We start from the raw sequence: 20,193 nt of genomic DNA, 5'->3' as shown, positions 1-20,193 counted from the left end.
TATATATATATATATATATACCCAAAATCTCTGGTCTCGATGGAGGGGAGATTAAAACTTGTTGCTATTATTTAAAATGATTTGAAATAACAGCAAGGGGAGACTTGAATATCTCCAGTATCAAATAATCTTTATACACTGTGAAATTTACTTTATGTATGGAAGCCACATGGGAGATATAACATATGATAAATATTTGCTGTTATTTGAGATCATTTGAAACCATAGCAGCAAGTTTTAGTCTCCCCTCAATCAAGACCAAAGGTTTTGGGGAAATATCAGATATTTTGTAATTCATATGCAAAACTAGGAAAACAAATGACTATGATTGGAATATTTTATGGCTGTGAAAAAGTGCCAAAAATAAGCTCTGGATGATGGATGATCCCCTTAATGTCAAATGTCACATAGCCCACTACACAATTCAGGTCATTACCTTTCCAACAAGCCTTTATTTGTTAAATTTTGATTAATAGTCGCTGAGATTTGGAACTTATAAAATTGATAAAAAGGGTTGTAATTTTTTCAAAAAACGTAAATTTAAGCTACATTTAACGTAACTTTCCAAACAAATTATACCTCATTTGATTGGCCTTTTATTCTTCTATAATTTTACCTGTTAATATTTGACTTTGAATTGAAATATTCTAGTGTTAACGTCAATTTAAAAAAATAAGTTCAAATTGAAGAGGCAAAAAGAAAGTCCGCACAATTTGAGAACCTGCAATCTTTTGGGAATTCCTTGAATTAAATTGTAGCAATACTCCGGGAAAAAGGCATCCCACTTTTCTTTAATTTTTGTCCAAAGTTCTTCCAAATTTGAAATTTTATCATTGCGTAGATGTTGCTTGATGTAATGCCATACGTTTTCGATAGGATTGAGGTCTGGAGATTGTGCAGGCCAATCCAAACACGGAATATCATGCTCTTCCAGGAACCTCTTGACATTGCCAGCTGTGTGAATGGGAGCATTATCCTGGTATTGTCATCCAAATTCCAACCAAATAGGGAAGAAAATGCTCAATCAACATATTAATGTACTTGGTTGAATTAATTCAACCTTGCAAGCGAACTATAGGCCCTGGATCATTGGTACTGATAATGCCCTACACCAAAACTGAACCTCCACCACCTTGCAGTATTGAAACTGAGCACCTAGGATTAAATTCTTTGTCTTTACTTCAACGGACGTACTGCCTACCATCACTGCCTAGCCTATTGAACTTGCTTTCGTTGTTAAAAACCACTTTTGACCAATATGAAGAGTCATGATCTTCATTGCATCTGACGAAGTCCAGACGACGCTTTTTGTTTTTTACAGAAATCATTGGCTTGCATCTTGCAACATATCCTTGCAAATTAAATTCCTTTAATCTGTTCTTGACAGTAGAAAGAGAGCACTTTTAACAAGATTGCACTGTTGTTGGATTTGTGGAGCCGTTTCAAATCTGTTTTTTAGGCTGTGGATCTTGATAGCATTGTCTTCCCTGTTAGAAGTAACTCTAGTACGACCAGATTTAGGAGCATCATGAACACTGCCACTGTTTGGTGCTTTTGCACAGTCTTTCATACCGTTTTCTCATCACATTTTAATCTGCGATCAGTTTCTCGATTGGATAAACCAGAAAGGTGAATATTAATGAGCTCCTGATGATCACTAAGAGAGAGTCGTGGTATATGGACTAAATGTTACATTGTATAACCTGGAAAAACAACAATTATGATTAAAGATGCTTGTTGCCTGTTGTTGGATATTTTAAACTATTTAGGGGCGATAATTTAAGCTGGTTTTAAACGAATTTGTTGCTGTGGACTTTCATTTTGCCTCCTCAATTTGAAGTTATTTTTTTTAAATTGACGTGAACACTAGAATATTTCAATTAAATGTCAAATATGAGCAGGTAAAATTATAGAGGAATAAAAAACGAATCAAATGAGGTTATAGGTTGTTTAAACAGTTACATTAAATTTAGTTTAAATTTGCAGTTTTTGAAAAAATTACAAGTGCAGACTTTCTTTTAGCCGGCACTGTATATATGGATATATCTATACTCGCAGTTAAATTGAATATTGCGCATATCTTTGGTTCTATTGGATAAAACTACATGAAAATTTGTAGGCTTTTTCAAGATTATACTATTCTACGGTTAAAATTTAATGATAATTGGTAAAAAAGAACCTATATTTTCAAAGCAATAAAATATGCCTACATTTGTATATATAGTGTTCTGGCAAGACAGCTTTAGCTTTGTGCTTTGAGATAAATTTTGCTTGGGTTTTTTTTTTTACTTGGTTGTTTCCTCTGTGGCCTTGCCATACCACTAATATATATATATATATATATATATATATATATATATATATATATATATATATACATATATATATATGTATATATATATATATGTGTATATACACTTGTGCCCGATATTATTCATACCCCTCGGAACTTTTGAGATTTCTATAAGAATATTGCTCAAACCAGAAGGTAGACAATATTAAAGGGATTTCAAACAATAAATCAAGCATCAGCATTTAATTTAAACTCAACAAATAAATAAATTATGCAAGTTTGAAACATTATACAAAGAAAAACAATAATGGCACTAGTTCAAAATTATTCATACCTCTCTTACTAATAGTCAATAGCATGCCCTTTATTCTTAATAACTGCCTGTAACCGTTTTGGATATTTATCAACAAGGTTTTTACAAGCATCAACACTGATTTTTGACCATTCTTCAATGCAGTAGTTCTCCAAATCCCTCAAATTTCAAGGTTTCCGCTTTTTAACCTCAGTTTTCAATATGTGCCAGAGGTTTTCGATAGGGTTCAGATCGTGACTCTGGCTAGGCCATTCAAAAACATTAATTTGATTATCCTCAAACCATTTCTTGACTATTTTGGCAGTATGCTTTGGATCATTATCCTGTTGAAGGACCCAGTTTGGTCCTAAATGGAGCTTCTCCGCATTTTGTCTAATGTTTTTCTGGAGTATCTCCAAATATTGTTCCTTCTTCATGGTTCCATCTATCTTGACCAAACTACCTGGACCACTAGCCGAAAAGGAGCCCCAAAATATTAAGCTACCACCATCATGTTTCACCGTGGGTATGGTGTTCTTTGGGTTGTAAGCTTCTCCTTTCTTCCTCCAAACGTAAGAAGCATCCATATGGCCAAACAATTCAATTTTTGTTTCGTCAGTCCACAAAATACTTGAGAAAACGGACTCTGGAGAATTCACATGGGTCCTAGCACACTTTAGACGTGCTGCAAGGTGTTTTCCGGTGTGCAATGGAGTCCTTCTTGGTCTTCTTCCTTTCAGACCATTTTCATGCAGAGTCCTTTGCAATGTTTGCCTTGATATTTTTATGCCAGAAGACTCCAGATTTTCTAAAATGTCCTTAGTAGTGGTGGTTGGATTTGCATTAACACTTCTTACAATATTCCTGGTGGCTCTAGCAGACAGTTTCCTTTTCCTTCCTCTACCAATCAAGTTGTTTGTTGTGTGGTGGCTCTGGAATTCTTTGATGATGCTCTGTACTGTTGCTGTAGGGACCTCAAATTTCTTGGAAATTGACTTGTAACCTAAACCATCCTTATGTGAATTCACAATTTTAGTCCTAAGATCATTACTAAGCTCTTTTTTCTTCCCCATTCTAATCATTTTTATTCTTTTATTGGTTTTCAGTTGATATCATTTTAATTTCTGAAAAATGCAAAAAACGAAATGAAATTAATCAAAGGTTGTATAAAAGCATTCAAAATAAGAATCAAACAGGAAACAAACAGTCAGAAACTCGATTAATACTGAAAAAATAAGGGGGTATGATTATTTTTGAACATTGCAGATTTTATAAATAGCTGTATATTTCTTTTATTACAAGTATCCCGAGATTTTAAAATGACGAAAATGATCAGAAGAAGTTTATTAAGAATATGTATCAATATGGACGTAAACAATAAATTCTTACAAAGTTACACCTAATAAACTCAATTTTCAAGGGGGGGGTATGAATAATTTCGAGCACAAGTGTATATACATATATATGTATATATATATATGTATATATATATGTATATATATATATATATATATATTATATATACACACACACACAACAATTTCACTTTTATAGATATAATAGACAGATTAATTCACTATTAATCTCAAACCCAAAATTATTTGTTATTAATTCATTATTACTCTCAGCTCCAAACCTATTTATTACAAGCCAAGAATGCAGCTACAGCCATGTAGCTGATAGTCACTTATTCTAACTGCCGTTGGTAGGCTGTATCTCAATACTTTTATATAAACATTGTCAGCCACTAGACGGCGCTCGATGTGTTTACAATCCCACGTGACAAAAGTCAGCAAAGATTTCGGATGAATGCTGCACGCAAAACAAAAACGCTGGCACAGAATGTCAGGTGGCTGGCGCGAATATTCAAATTGAGGCAATCGACGTATACAGAGGAAGAGGAGGGGGGAGGCAGTAAACATAACAACACCCTCCCTTCTCCCTTGATACAGCGCCGTCGCTACCACCGCCAAACGAATCGCGCAGATGCTGCTGCAAAGCGCATGTGCACTTTGCTGCACTGCACTTGAAAGTTGGGTCGGTGCAACGTGGGCCGCTTTTGCAAGGGGCAGTGGAATAAAAATGGATGGGGTAAGGGGTTAGGGTTAAGAGGGGTAGGGGGAAGGAAAAAGAAATAAGTTTGTAACAAAAGAGGTGGGGGAAATAGATAGGGGGATTTGGAGAGGTTAGATAGACAAAGAGAAAATGAGAGAGAAAATGCAATTATAAATTATGAATGAATGAATAAAAAAATATTTAAAAAAAACATAAACGAATAAAAAAGAAAAGAAAGAAGAATGAAGACAAATAAACCAAAAAATTCAATAAATAAAAAAAAATAGAACAAAAACAAAGACAGAAAAAAATAAGAAAGAGAAAAAAAAAGGAAAAGGTGATCAGAAAAAAAAGAAAGGGGGAATGAAATAAGGAAGGAAGGAAGAAAAGGCGAAAGAAAAAGAATTAAAGAACGGTAGGCAAAAAGAAACAAAGGATGAAAACGAAAGAAAAATAAATTTAAAAAGTTGTAAGAAATAAAAAAGAAAGAAAAGTATGATTAAAGAAAGAAAGAAAACGGGAGAAAAGGGAAAGGAAAGTGTGAAATAAAGAAATAAGAACGAAAGAGACGAATAATGAAAAAAAGAAAAGAATGAAAGTAATGAAAGAACGGAATGCGAGAAGAAAAAAAGAAAAAGAATGAAGCAACAACATCAAAGAGAAAGAACAGAAATAAAGATGAAAAAAGTAAAGGACGAAACATAAAAGAAGTGAAGAAAACAAAAAGAAAAGCAAAAAAAAAAAAAGACACCAATAAAAAGTAAGAAAAAAAGAAGAAAAAGAAAATAATGTACGAAAAAAGAAAAGAAAGGGAAAAAGGAAAAAGAAGGGAAGAGAAAAGAAAGTAAAAGAACAAAGAAGCAAAGAAAAAAGCAGGAAAAGGAAAAAAGGAAGGAAGATAAAAAAGAAGAAAAGGAAAGAAAAAAAAGAAAAGGAAAAAAGAAACGAAAGAAAAAAAAAGAAAACGAAAACGGGGAGGAAACAGAAAAGAAAAAGTCAAATAGTCTGGAGTTAAATTATGTTAAAACGCCAGATCATTTTTACATTTTCCCAACGTTGCCTTCTGGGAGGTAGAGCTGTAGATATATAAACATCTGTACTGACTTAATCAGGAAGTGATTCAAACGAAAAAAGCAAATTACTCTAATTACCACACCCTTTCTTTCTCCACCCCGCTTTCCTCTTCACTCCCAAAACCAAGTAAGTTTTCCACAGAAACGTGTTAAGTTAAAGCAACCAATGAAAATCGTTTCAAACCCCAAAAGTAACAAGTCTTCGCCAAAACAATAAGCTGAAACGAACTCTGTTAAAAAGCTGATGAAATGAAATAAACTGCCCAAAACTAGATGACACCTGCAGGACGCCAAGAACAACAATCCCTCACCGGTGCCTTTTTGCCGGGAATGGGGTGAAGTAAAGTGGGAAGAAATCTTCAATGATTCAAATACCAGCTTTCTTTATCTTGCGCACATCAAGCGACAGAAACGAATTACTACTCATTCACATGCACCAACAAGAACAAGGTAAATATGAACGTATTGACTGCTAACAAAAGTTTCTTTACTAAATACGAATTGCATGAATGATTGAAAATAACTTTTATATTCTCATCTCTTGCTTGTTTTGCTATAAAAATTCAATTTTCTCCATTTTTCATTAACAAAACTCTGTTCATGTTTTCCATTAACACTTGCTAATTGGTGACCCGTCTATTCGCTTATATTTTGTTCATTTCCATTTTCACTGCGCATGCACATCCATATATATCCTTCATTTTCTTTCTTCACTATAAAATAACTTTTCTACCCAATATATATATTAAAATTTTGTGTGGTTCTTGGCAAACACAAACCTTGTCCAAAATGGCCTCTACTAAGGCCAGGGACCATGCTACAGACATGTACAAGTGATGTTCTAAAAGTAATGCCTCCTATTTTTTATTAGCTCGAACAGATCAGAGAGGATTGCAAATTGTATTGTTATGATGACTGAACTTATGCATTTATGACTTGAACGTTTCATCTTTCTGTTGCAGATATTGACGGTGTGAGACTCTAAGAAAGCAACTCCCTCATGGACGTAAGTCAGAAGCTTTTGCAAGGCGCAGTGGAATAAAAATGGAAGGGGGTGGGGTTATGGAAAGGGTTGTGGTTAAGAGGGGTAGAGGGACGGAAAAAGAAAATTGCATCGCTGAATTCCCGATAAAAGCGCATAGAGAATAGTGGTAACTTTTTTTTTTTTAAATTACATTTTCACCCCAAACAAGGCACATTGCCACTTTGGTGTGGGGGCTACTATCAGAGGCAACAACTACTGGGGTACTATGTTGGGATTTGGAAAGCAAGATGTCGGTTCACGTTATATTTGAACTTCTGCACGTCAGTACAGTTGGGGAAGCAGGGACCTGGAATGGAATTCCAAAGTCTAGCGGTTTACGCCGTGGGGGTACAAGTGTTTGCAGTTCGTCAGAGCATTCACCATTAAAATACTTGTAGGACAGGCAGAGGGATGCAACATTTCGTCGATGGGACAGAGGCTGAAGCTTAGATGCCAGTTCAGGGCCTATCAGATTGGCGACTCTCTTTTGAACCTTGTCTAAGAGCGATAGACTAGTAGCAGATGCATCAGCCCAAATATGACAGCAATACTCCATACATGGGCGAATGGTTGCCTTATAGAGGTACAGGATACTTTCGGGTGTTAGTAGTTTTCTAGCATGGTAGAGAGAGCCTACCTTCTTCGCAGCGGCCCTGGCAATGCTTTCAATGTAATTTTTCCAACTCATGTTTCCTGTGAACGTTAGGCCAAGGAGTTTGAAAGATGTACTCTCAGATAAAGAGTCACTAGCCATTGCTATTGGTGGTAGAGAAGGTTTCTTGTAATTATTGAAGGAAACTAGTTTAGTCTTGGCAGCATTGAATGTGACCATCCATTTTTGTCCCCCATTCCACTACAGATTGGAGGTCATCCTCTAGTGTTTCTGCCATTTCTTTAAATATATGTTCTTTGTTTTTCTGTCGTGCCTGTTATAGAGTGTGGTGTCATCAGCATATATACCCATCTCAGAGGCAATTTTGTCGGGGAGGTCACTTATGAATATTTTTGGATCAAAAACATTTACTTGTTTTAATGGTATCACTCTAGTCTTCGTAGCTGAGGTATTACTTATGAAACGACCCTCATAAACATCTTTTCTTCATTTGTTCTTGTGGTTTCTACAGAGCATGGTAAATATTTCTTATACTGAATCCAGCAAAAAGAAAAAAAGAAAATAAAGAAAAAAATAAACTTTTTCTTTTTTAAACGCTGAAAAAAAAGTTTTTAAACCAACTAATATGATTAGATTTTATATTTGTTTTTTGTTTTTTTAAAAAACAAATATGATTCGATTTTATATTTGTTTTTAAAAAAACAAACAAAAAAACAAACAAACATAAAATCGAATCATATCAGTTGGTTCAATTGCATATTTGGTTTATCCGCTTTTTCCAGTTATTCTATATTTTATCCAAATTTTATTTTATACATTTAATATACAAGAATCTAAGTCAGTCATGAGACCGCATACCTCTGCCTGACAACATAAAGTTGGGCCAATGTTATATCTGAGTATAACAGAGCGTGGACGCACAGATGACAGCAGCAATAGCCAACATATGAAAATCACCAAGCTGTGTGTGATGTGATATAACAGCGAGGAAGAAGGAAAGAAAAAGATTATGAAAAAGAAAAACGTTGAATAGACGCATTACACACGTAGCCCGAGGGCAACAAGAAAAGACATGTCCTAAACATGGTCGGACAAAGACAGAGCATCACGTGTTTGACACAGTAGAGTCATGTTTAGTTTAGCACATTAGATTACCAGAAGACTTTTGAACAAGAGACAAGGCGTTATTCTGGAAAGTACCTGTAAATAAATGCCTGTTGTTTCACTGAAACTTTGTGATTGTCTGCATACAATGTGTGGGTCCTGAGTGTTGACATGTAACGACTATGTTATATGGGCCTTACTTTTCCATATTGCATGACGTATTCCCAAATTTATGACATAGAAAATATTGGGTATTGATCTAGAACCTGACCCAAGGTCACATCGGTATCTTCTGGCTGTTTACAGTGGGCAGCTAGAAAAAAAAAAAAAAAAAAAAAAACGACACGGACACTGCCAGACGATAAACTGATATGCTGAAAACAAAACTTTAACAAGATTCACTGAGACTGAGTTTGATTATATGAAAGAAATATTTTTAGTTTATTTCAAGAAAAATATATTAACAAAAAATTTTTCTTTTTAACAAATGCTTCACAGAAATATTTTTCTTAAGATAAAAACATGGAAACAACTATAAACGAATGTTTTTCTTTTTAACAAATGCTTCACAGAAATATTTTTCTTAAGATGAAAACATGGAAACAACTATAAACGAATTTTTTCTTTTTAACAAATGCTTCACAGAAATATTTTTCTTAAGATAAAAACATGGAAACAACTTTAAACGAATTTTTTCTTTATGGAAAGTATCTAACAAGTTTTTTTTATGCAAAAGTTTTAGTAAAATAATTTTGTTTCATGAAAACAACTATGATTGAAAACATTTGTTTCTAAGAAAATTTTCTTCTTGTTATAATAAATCGATTAAATTGAAACTTGTCAGCTAACAGCTGATTATTGAGTGAATCATCGCATCAGCTGCTTTTCCAATAGATTACAGTAACCTGCAGAAAAATGCCCATGTGACCTTCCGTCAGGCTCTGAATCAGTCCCAAATATTGTTTCAGAAATCGAGATAAGGATTGGTAATCTGTATTATTTGGATTATTGAGACTGCTGTTTTCATGTGATACTGTTGACGTTCCCCCTCCCTCCCAAAAAAAGTATTAGAAATTGAAAAAAAAAGGAAAAAAATATATTAAAAAAAGGAATGAAGTTTATCAGCAGAACAAAGGTATAAGAAGTTGTTCAGCAACGTGCACACACAAAGGGAATTAAAATAGGATTGCTAATCAAGGTATGGCAGTGTTTAGAGTTAGTTCTATGACAGTTTACCACAGTTAGGAACACTTTACTCACAGATTAGGTTTGTGACAATTGAGTCCAGCTTTGAGTTGGGGACAGTCAACCAATGACAAAAAAGCCTCGACAGACTATGTAGAAATGAACTTTAGCATTCAGAAAGTTGTTTTCCACAATGGTGTCACACACACACACACACTCATACACACACACTCATACACACTCACACACACTCACACACACTCATATACACACACTCACACACACACACTTAACCAATCAATATATACAAAATGTGTCGGAGTTTGTGTTTTCTTTTGTTTCTCTAGCATCATTTCATTTTATACTTGTGGGCCAGTGCACCCCTCGGCATAAAACATTAACAGGTGTTGACCACTATAAATTCTGGGGCACTCGCAGCAGCTCAAATACCAAAACTGAAAGAGGAAGAGGAGGAGGAAGAGGAGCACTAAGAGGATTTGTAATATTCAGAGACCTGATCTCAAGGACTTGAACCGATTTCCATTATTATGAGCCTTTTCTGGGACGGGTATTCCAGCAGGTCTTTAATAACGCACGAAATTCTCAGACCTCTTTGCATGTGCACCCTATATGTTAACAATAGAGCTAAACGCAAAGTAAATCTGAACATTCAAGTAAAGGTTAAACCAGTGCACCTCTAAGCAAAGCTGAAAATATTGAACGCTTATGTGGAACGAGAAAGACCATAATAGAGTTACTCGCATCAGATGAGGTCGCTTGTACTCAGAGATGCAATCATATTTATTGCTTTTATTGACTTGCTGTACCTACCTGGCATTGCCCGGGAATGTATTTGCTTTTCTTTTTCTCCAAATATTATTTGTTTTGTTTCACAATGAGGATTCCAGATGAGGATTGTATTATTCCGATTATTTAAACAATTGCTCTCATCATGGTTGTAATTTCCACAACTTTTCAGTCGATGTAACGTCTGACTTTCTTCAGGTGCATCTTGTAAAACTTGGAAGTCTGTATGAAATGTTGTATTGAACCTTTTAATAATCACCGGAGTTCGGTCAAACAGGACCAGGTAGAAGGAATCAGTAATTAATAACTGTATTCTTAATATTACCTTTACTAAGGATTCAACCTTCAACCTAGTTATTGCTCAGCACTTTTATACGCTATGCCACAGATACAAGAAAAAAAGAAACAACTGAGAATAAAGAGTTACATCTCTTTTTGAAATGATAGCAGCCATTTGAAAATAATTCTGACCCAGACAAAGTATTTTTGGAATGAACTGAATCGAATTGTATTTTATTCCTAAGAACATGTTCCAACGATTCACAAGAAAAACTAAATATTAATTTTGTATGAATAAAGCTATCATTGACAAAGAAACAATAAAGTGAGTTAGTTTATTATATAATAGATTACTAACTGTACTCACTTGGCATGACCTGGTGGTATATTTACTTGCAGTTTTTTTTTTTTCATCTTTTAAACAATGCATCTTTTTAATATTATATTTTTATTCCAATCAAAATGAACTAACTCTGTATGAATGAACACAAAAGTATGTCCCCCTTTTTAAGAGGGCGGCTAATTGAAAAATATTCTGATCCAGAAAAAGCATTTTCTGGAAAGAATTGAATTACATTATATTCTAAACAACATGTTGCAACGATCCACAAAACAACTGATTTTCTAGGAGAAAAAAAACGGTGATTTGTTCATATTTAACTTTGAATTGAGGAGGCAAAAAGAAAGTCCGCAGCAACAAATTCGCTTAAAACCAACTTAAATTATCACTCCTAAATCAGTTTAAAATATCCAACAGGCAACAAAGCATCTTTAATCATAATTATTGTTGTTCCAGATCATACAACGTAACATTTAGTCCATATGCCACGACTCTCTCTTAGTGATCATCAGGAGCTTATTAATCTCCACTTTTCTGGTTTATCAAATCGAGAAATTGGCCGCAGATTGAAATATGATGAGAAAATGGTAAGAAAGACTATGCAAAAGCATCAAAACACCGGCAGTGTTTGTGATGTCCCTAAATCTGGTCGTACTAGAGTTACTTCTAACAGGGAAGACAATGCTATCAAGATCCACAGCCTAAAAAACAGATTTGAAACGGCTCCACAAATCCAACAACAGTGCAATCTTGTTAAAAGTGCTCTCTTTCTACTGTCAAGAACAGATTAAAGGAATTTAATTTGCAAAGATATGTTGCAAGATGCAAGCCAATGATTCCTGTAAAAAACAGAAAGCATCATCTGGACTTTGTCAGATGCAATGAAGATCTTGACTCTTCATATTGGTCAAAAGTGGTTTTTAGCAACGAAAGCAAGTTCAATAGGCTAGGCAGTGATGGTAGGCAGTACGTCCGTTGAAGTAAAGACAAAGAATTTAATCCTAGGTGCTCAGTTTCAATACTGCAAGGTGGTGGAGGTTCAGTTTTGGTGTATCAGTACCAATGATCCAGGGCCTATAGTTCGCTTGCAAGGTTGAATTAATTCAACCAAGTACATTAATATGTTGATTGAGCATTTTCTTCCCTATTTGGTTGGAATTTGGATGACAATACCAGGATAATGCTCCCATTCACACAGCTGGCAATGTCAAGAGGTTCCTGGAAGAGCATGATATTCCATGTTTGGATTGGCCTACACAATCTCCAGACCTCAATCCTATCGAAAATGTTTGGCATTACATCAAACAACAGCTACGCAATGATCAAAATGTCAAATTTGGAAGAACTTTGGACAAAAATTAAAGATAAGTGGGATTCCCTTTTCCCGGAGTATTGCTGCAGTCTAATTAAAAGAATTTCTAAAAGATTTCAGGCTGTCAAATTGCAGAAGAGCTATGCTACTAAATATGAACTAGTTCATTGTGTTCCTGTTGTATTTGTGTTGTATTAATGTTTTTATATACATATGTATATAGCTCGATACCAGATGGTAACAAATAAGGTTTATTTATTATAGGGACAATAATCTATTAATTCACATATTGTACTCAATATATAGTAGTGATTTCAAAAGTAAAACAGAAATAAAATGACTTGGGTGCCATCAGCTAAAACTGAAATCAAAACATGCATCTCTCCAGCCTTATTTGTTACGATCTGGTATCGGTCCATACACATATAAAAACTTAAAAAAATAACCTTGTTAAAGATATGAATGTATATTTGTGCATACATAAAAATAACATGTTTAGTTGACTGCCAAGTTTTTTTCTTCCAATTTTGACTCCTTAGCAGCTATTTTTACCAGTCAAAAAACCAAACAGAATTTGGTCCACCTGTTAGAATCCTCTATAATCAAGTTTTAAGTTTGAAGACAAAAAACTGACAGGGTAGTTTGGTAGAGACTGCTTATCGCATAGACAAACCGACACTGTCACCATATATATATATATATATATAAAAGTGACATTGTGTGTGTGTGTGTGTGTGTGTGTGTGTGTGTGTGTGTGTGTGTGTATATGTGCATGCAGAACGGTCTCTACCAAACTGCTCTGCCAATTTTTGGTCAACAGACTTGAAACTTGATATATAAGGGATTCAGACTTGTGAAATGAATTCGATTTGGTTTTTAGCCAGTAAAAAGAGCTGCGAAAAGGTCAAAATTAAAAAATTTGAACTTGACAGGGATAAGTCGACTTAAAATGCGACTCAACACATGCGCAAATATACATTTATATGTTAAAGTTAGTTAATTTTTAAGGTTTTGATATTCGAGTATTGACTCTTTATTAATAAATAAGAAATCTGCATAAATTAAAATACTATTCAAGTGCATTTTATGACCGGGTAATGTCAGGCAGCCTTTGAGTATATATATATATATATATATATATATATATATATATATATATATATATATATATATATATATATATATATATATATATATATAAACATAAGTGGTCTGTGCAGAAAATGAATTTTTAGTGCTAGTCTATATATATATATATATATATATATATATAATTCATTTTTGTCATTTGAAGACAGGGACGAATCTCACAGGTAAGGAAAACATTTTTTATAACATGAATAGGTTAGTCAACTTAATCTCATGAGCAGGTAACTAGATCCAATACCTGGAACATTTTTTGTTCTTGTGATTAAGGGAAGTGAAGTTTGATCAACACTGCTGGGAAGCCATGATTTAATATAATGTTTTGTTTTTAAATCCCTGAAACAGTGTTTCATGGTAAACAACTGATGATCCCTTAAATTTACATTAGAACTATTGTGAATTCGAGAGCAAGTTGATGCAATGATTGCAGGTGATTAAATGACTAATTAACTAAACAGTTTTCCAACGAATGATAAAAAAATAAAAATTAAATAATTTTTTTTATATAGTTTTAAAATTTAAAAAACTTCCAAGACTATATATATATATATATATATATATGTGTGTGTGTGTGTGTGTGTGTGTGTGTGTATATGATTATTTAGAATTTGATTTCCTTGGAAAGTATCTGATATGAGGATGCTGGTTCTCTGAAAGAATTACAACAGAAACATGTATACACATATGTAGCCCATAATGTTTGTATAAATAAACAGACTGTATTGTTTTTTTTTTTTTTTTTCAGAAGTGTTTTTATTGATCAGTTTGAAAAACTGCATCTTTCATGTGTATTTTATTTCTTTTAAATTATTACTCGTTTTTTTTATTATTCAATTAACAACACTACTGTAATAAACAAGTTCAAATTTCTTTGCGAAAATAAAAAATTTTGCAAATAAAAATGAAGGAAACGTTCAAAAAGAAAAGAAACAACAACAAAAAAGAGAAAAAAATGAAAGCTTGTTTTGTTTTTGGCTTTTTACACTCTCTGACTGTTGTCAGAGCCTTATTGATTGGAGCGGAGACAGTGGCGGCTGCTACCACCATTGCCGCCCCCGGCACTGACTGCTACTGCACTCATACTGCAACATCATTATGTAATCCGGACTGAACCATCTCTCTTCGGTTCCATCCCTTTTCTCTCTCTCACTCTCTCTCTCTCTCTTGCAAATCATTGGTTGACTTCCAATTTGACCTCTGCCTTTTTAGTGCAAAGCAGTTGTCTGCCCCTTTGCCCCTCATGGCCTTCCCCCAACCACACAGGCCATGCACCAGTCTTCGATAAAGACCTTATTTCTATAGATCTGCCAAGAGAAGCAGCAACAGTAGCAGCAGCTTGTACTTCCCCCTCCTTCTCTATCCTATTCATCTCCTCATCCTCTTCTTTTCCAAACTAACCAATCAGCTTGCAAAGAAGAACACAATGCACAAAGTAAAGAAACTTACTCATATTTGACAGTAAGACAAAAGAACAGAATACAGTCTTCATCAGTGTGTATGTGTGTGTGTGTGTGTATATATATATACACACGCATATATATATATATATATATATATATATATATATATATATATATATATAAATATTTGTAGTCATCTTTAAATAAATATTAAAAATTATTTTTATATCTACAAACACTAGTGTTACATGCATACACAATCACAAGTGACAATTACTGCTGGTCAGGAAATTCGAACCCAGTCAGCAGACATCCTTGACTTCATAGGCTAGCATCTTACCTCTAGGTCACTATTAATTAATACAAGAATTGAAGTAAATTAAGTGCTTATAATGCCATGTCAGCAGACACACATAACAAATAGTCAGAGAGTATTCAACAAACAAAAGTCGGAATGTTGTGTTTATGCTAAAGTTGACAGCTTTCTTTCTTAATTCCCTAAAGAGGGCTCAACTTTTAATTTCTTGAAGGGGCTTTATAAATATAATATTTTAAAAATAACAATTATTTTTATACCTGAGGATAAAATATCTGATAAAGTATAAAATAAAATGCGGTGGAGACAGGATGTGCTAAAAAACGCAAAAGGAAAAACAAATTAAACACAGGAATAAATTATCAAAAATGAGCTCTACAGGTTTCGTCCAGATTAACGAACGTTTTCAGTTTTTCTGAAGACGTTCGTTGATCTGAATGACAAAGCTCTTTGTTTTGATGATTTATCCTGTGTTTAATTAATTAATTTAACATGTGTGTGTGTGTGTGTTATATGTATTCAGTATTGATAGTCAAATTTTCAAGATTCAAGCTCAATAGATGTTACTTTATCAAACTCAAGAGCATATATGAACAATAGAAAATTAGATTCTTCAGTAAAAATGTCTTTATTCAGTTTCAAAAAGGTTCAGTTCTTGACAGACCGTTTCATCATCACTTAGAAAATCAAAACATGAAATTATCTTGGATTTTCTTTGAGTGTGATTCATCAGAGATCTAAACTAATCTATCTCTGGACAGGTCTTTATTTATACTTCTTTCTCTTAAGTCCATTTTTATCAATTTCTCCCATCTTTGACTTGTCCTTCCTTTGTGAACTGAACCCGTTACCTCATATATATATATATATATATATATATATATATATATATATATATATATATATATATATATATATACTAGTAGCCCACCCTGCATTACACTTAAATATGATATTTTGATTAATGCAGATTTTGCATTTATCATTATATTAGCGGATGTACCCGGCGTTGCCCCGGCGTGGGGAGGTATGGGGGAGTGAATCAAAACAAAATGGAAAATAAAGAATAAGCGAACGTAATAACCCTGTCTAAATATTATAACTTTTTTTTAAAAATCAGAAAAACAAAAACAAAAAAAAACAGCAAACGTGATGCAAAATAAAGAATAAGCAAATGAAAAAGAAATGGCATAAATAATCCTGTTTAAATGTTAAAATTTCTTTTAAAAATTGGAAAAACAAAAACAAAAAAAAACAGCAAACATAATGAAAAAAAAAACGAACATAAAAATGGCATAAATAACCCTGTTTCAATATTAAAACTTTAAAAATCGAAAAAAAATATGTCTGATATCTAGGCTTGAACGTGCAATCTTAAGATAACAACGCTGCCACTATAACGACTGGTCTATGATCGCGTGAGGGAAGTTAGGTCATTTTTTAATATTTAAACTAATTCAAGAAAGAACTTTTTTGCACATGCAAGTTTGGCTAAATTGTCATGAAGGAACGATTTTTTGCTACCCCTCCATGTACAAAAGTGCCCAGTTGAGGGTGAAGGAATTAATGTTTTTAACCAATTTTTCGATATTTGTCATCTAAAGGGTTGAACTTCAAAACAATACTGATTTCGTGAAAATCCATCAAATCTGTAGAACATTATAAACATACATACATACATACATTTAAACAGATTTTTGCCCTTTATATTATAGACTAGCAGGGCTACCCGGCGTTGCTCGGGACCGTATAAACAATGAAAAAACAAAAGCAGATATTGAACATATGTTTTATTCTTAGGGGAGAGGAATCTTTCATCTCAAGTTTTAGCGTTACAAACAAACATTTGTCTTTTATATATATAGATAATGACAGGTTTTTTGGGGGCCCCCTCGAAGATAACTGATCAGTTGACCAACTTCTAGTGGTCCGTTTGACGTGAAATTTCGATATTTGTCATCCGGGTGATGGGGCTTCGATATGATACCAAATTTGTCAAGTTTGGTTCCGTCTTTCAAAAGTTTTAGCGTTACAAACAAACATACATACATACACACAGACGTTTGGCTTTTATTTATATTATAGATTATATTGGATCCAATATATATTAATGATTTAAAAAGTTAGAAAAAAAATGATTTGTGCACCACCACCAAGAATCAAAACCAAAACGTTTAGCTTATTTACTTTTTTCCTTTGATGTTAATGCCTGAGCTATGAAAACATGTTTGCTGCAAGGCTAAAAATTAAAACATGAACCAATAGCTATTACTTTATGCATGCATATTCGTAATGTCGTTCGACCTTCACCTAGCAAATTTCATTTTTTAATTTTCACACATTTACACCAATTTTCTATGGCTAAAATCCACATATAAAGTTTTGCACGGGTTCGAATACCCTATATATTAAGTTTCATGTCTGTTGACCAAAAACTGACAGAGGAGTTTGGTCATCAAAATTTTTCAAACAAATATATATACGCATACTTAAATATATATAGAAAGAGGTTTCTGTTTACTATAACATTTTTACGCAAATATTACGCAAGTATAAATCATGTAGAATATCTGCATGAATATAATTACATGAAATAGTTAACTAAAGATGAAAATGCCATAAGAAAACCGAAAAAAACTAAAAAGGAATTACTTAAAATGAATGTTTAAAAGGATATGCAAATTAGCAAATGACCCATATATAACAAAGTTGTATTTTCTTTTTAAGTAAATAGAAAAAAGGGTTTTTAATATGAATATAAATGCACACAAAAAAAAAAAAAATTATAGGAGTATATATCTATAAAAGTGAAAGTGTCTGTGTGTCTGTCTGTCTGTCTGTCTGTGTACATTTCCCTAGGCAATAACTCTGTCAATTTTTAGTCTACAGACTCGAAATTTGATATACAGGGTACTGAGATTTGGGGAAATCGATGTGATTGGTTTTCAGCCAGAAGTTTGGCTGTTAAGGGGTCAAAGTTCAACGATTTAACCTTTGAGAACTCTACCAAACTCCTCCGACAATTTTGGGTCTAAACACTTGAAATTTTAGATATAGGTTTCTTGAAAACGTCCGAATTTGGAATTTGAAACCCAAAACTTTTGCATGAGAAGCAAGCATCCTACCACTTGAGCGGTTGCTCGCCTCACATGCAAGTGGCAGGTTTTGAATCCCAAGTCTGGATGCGTTCAATTATGAGCCTAAATGAGGGCGAAACTAGAGTCTTGAACTTCCAGGTTTGTTGGCTTTCATGGCTTATATGAGCTGTGACGTGGTTTGACTGTGGAAAATATATATATATACTAGTAGAGTAATTCGACGTTGCCCGGGATTAATTAATGAGCAACAAATGTTTTATACTCCCATATTTTTATTGCAATCAAAATTAGGTACACTATAATATTAATTAGGTACACTATAATATTAATTAGGTACACTATAATATTCAATAGAGAATTTGATCTGCAATAATACACAATCTGCATGAATTAAAATATTTAGAGTCTAAATTAAAAATTTAAACATAATAAAGACTATTTTTTAAATATCTCTATATAAATAAAATGAACTCATTTTTTCCCGTCTGATTTTGACATTAATAGGATTAAAAATCAAGATATTTCATGCAAATATAATATGCACAAACGGCAGAACAATATCTGAGGTGTGTTATAGGCTTATTATTTCTCAAATTCCTCGATAATCTTAGATTTCTATACTTTTTCTGCTGAGAAGTCACGGCCAAAATCGGTTAAGATCAATGGAAGTGGTAAAATATTTTCTCTCTAATAAATTCCTCCTCCCTCTGCCACCACTTAACACCGTTTGGGGATCGTTCACAAGGAACAGTTGAGAAGAGAACACCGGTTTGGCTTCGTAGTTCTTTCATGTGAAGTTATTTAAAATCACTAAACTAAGCTGCAGTGCTCTGTGGCGTAGTGGTTAGCGTGCTGGACAATTCACATTATATTTTCACGTTCGCGCCGACCTACCGTAGTCGTTTTTTTTTTTTTTTTTTTTTTTTTTCCTAAACAACTGGAATGGACTTTTCTTGGTGGCCGAACTGTTAACGTTGCAGATGTTTTTTTTTTTGTTTTTTTTTTCACACTTTATTTTCCTACTTTTAGTCATGACTCCGGGTTTGATCCTTCCTACTTACCTACCATAACATTTTTTAAAACTCCCCCCTCGTCCCAGAAACAAACACTCGGGCAACGCCGGGTACCCCCGCTAGTTCATAATAAAATATCAGCTGAAAAGTCTCATAGGGCAATAGAAAAAAATCTTTAAACATAAATTACAAAACAATAAACAAATCAATTCTTCTTCTAAACAAATGCGTTGTAAATAAATACTTTAAAACAGATATGATATTTTATCTCAACCTTAGCAAAACACAACAAACAATGGATACAATATATTGTTTGTCTATCTGCATAAATTAAAATATATTTAAGCATATTTTATGACACGGCAAGGTCACCACCCCCTCATATCTAATAATTTACAATGCCTTAAAACATGGAATATTTGTTGATATTCCATTTTATTTTATTTTTTTTTTTTAATTTTCTTCCTTTGAAGATTGTAACGTTGGGTATGGGGCAGCCAAACCAGCTGCCAACATTGCCCTGCTTTTTATTGAAACCAACCGAGAGTTCTTTATAGTATCCTCGTTATTCCCTTAAGTGGAATTGTCTGGATCTCTTTTGCACTTGGTCCACCAGGAATATTAGTTAGGTAGGACTTAAGGTTCTTCTTCATAAGCCCTGTGGCACCCATAATAAATGGTATAATTGATATCTCCCTAAGATTCCAGTTTCTTTGCATATAATCTCATGGGACCTTGATATTTGGTCTGTTTCTCCCTTTAGCTCTGTTCATCATTAGGGACACTCACTTCAACCAAGGTTGCAACTCTCTCTGACTTATTCCATAAAACTATATCAGGTTT

At 33.6% G+C, this 20,193-nt stretch overlaps 2 protein-coding genes across 2 annotated transcripts in view; one reads left to right on the top strand and one right to left on the bottom strand.

Annotated features, from left to right (window-relative positions):
- The window catches only part of LOC145261100 (tectonic-like complex member MKS1), a 474,527-nt gene that overhangs the window by 384,712 nt on the left and 69,622 nt on the right, over positions 1 to 20,193 (bottom strand). The gene's annotated exons all lie outside the window — the stretch shown is intronic.
- The window catches only part of LOC145261098 (uncharacterized), a 446,786-nt gene continuing 432,583 nt past the window's right edge, over positions 5,991 to 20,193 (top strand). The window contains exon 1 of the mRNA XM_080119306.1: positions 5,991 to 6,163. The gene's annotated coding sequence lies outside the window, so the exon portion shown is untranslated. The remainder of the gene's footprint in view (positions 6,164 to 20,193) is intronic.

This window comes from Euprymna scolopes, chromosome 37 (genome assembly GCF_053919585.1).
Source record: "Euprymna scolopes isolate OS-2025 chromosome 37, ASM5391958v1, whole genome shotgun sequence".
In the NCBI taxonomy this organism is placed as follows: Eukaryota; Metazoa; Mollusca; class Cephalopoda; order Sepiida; family Sepiolidae; genus Euprymna; species Euprymna scolopes.
Note: the sequence above shows the minus strand (reverse complement) of the source record. Positions and strands in the feature narration are given on the sequence as shown.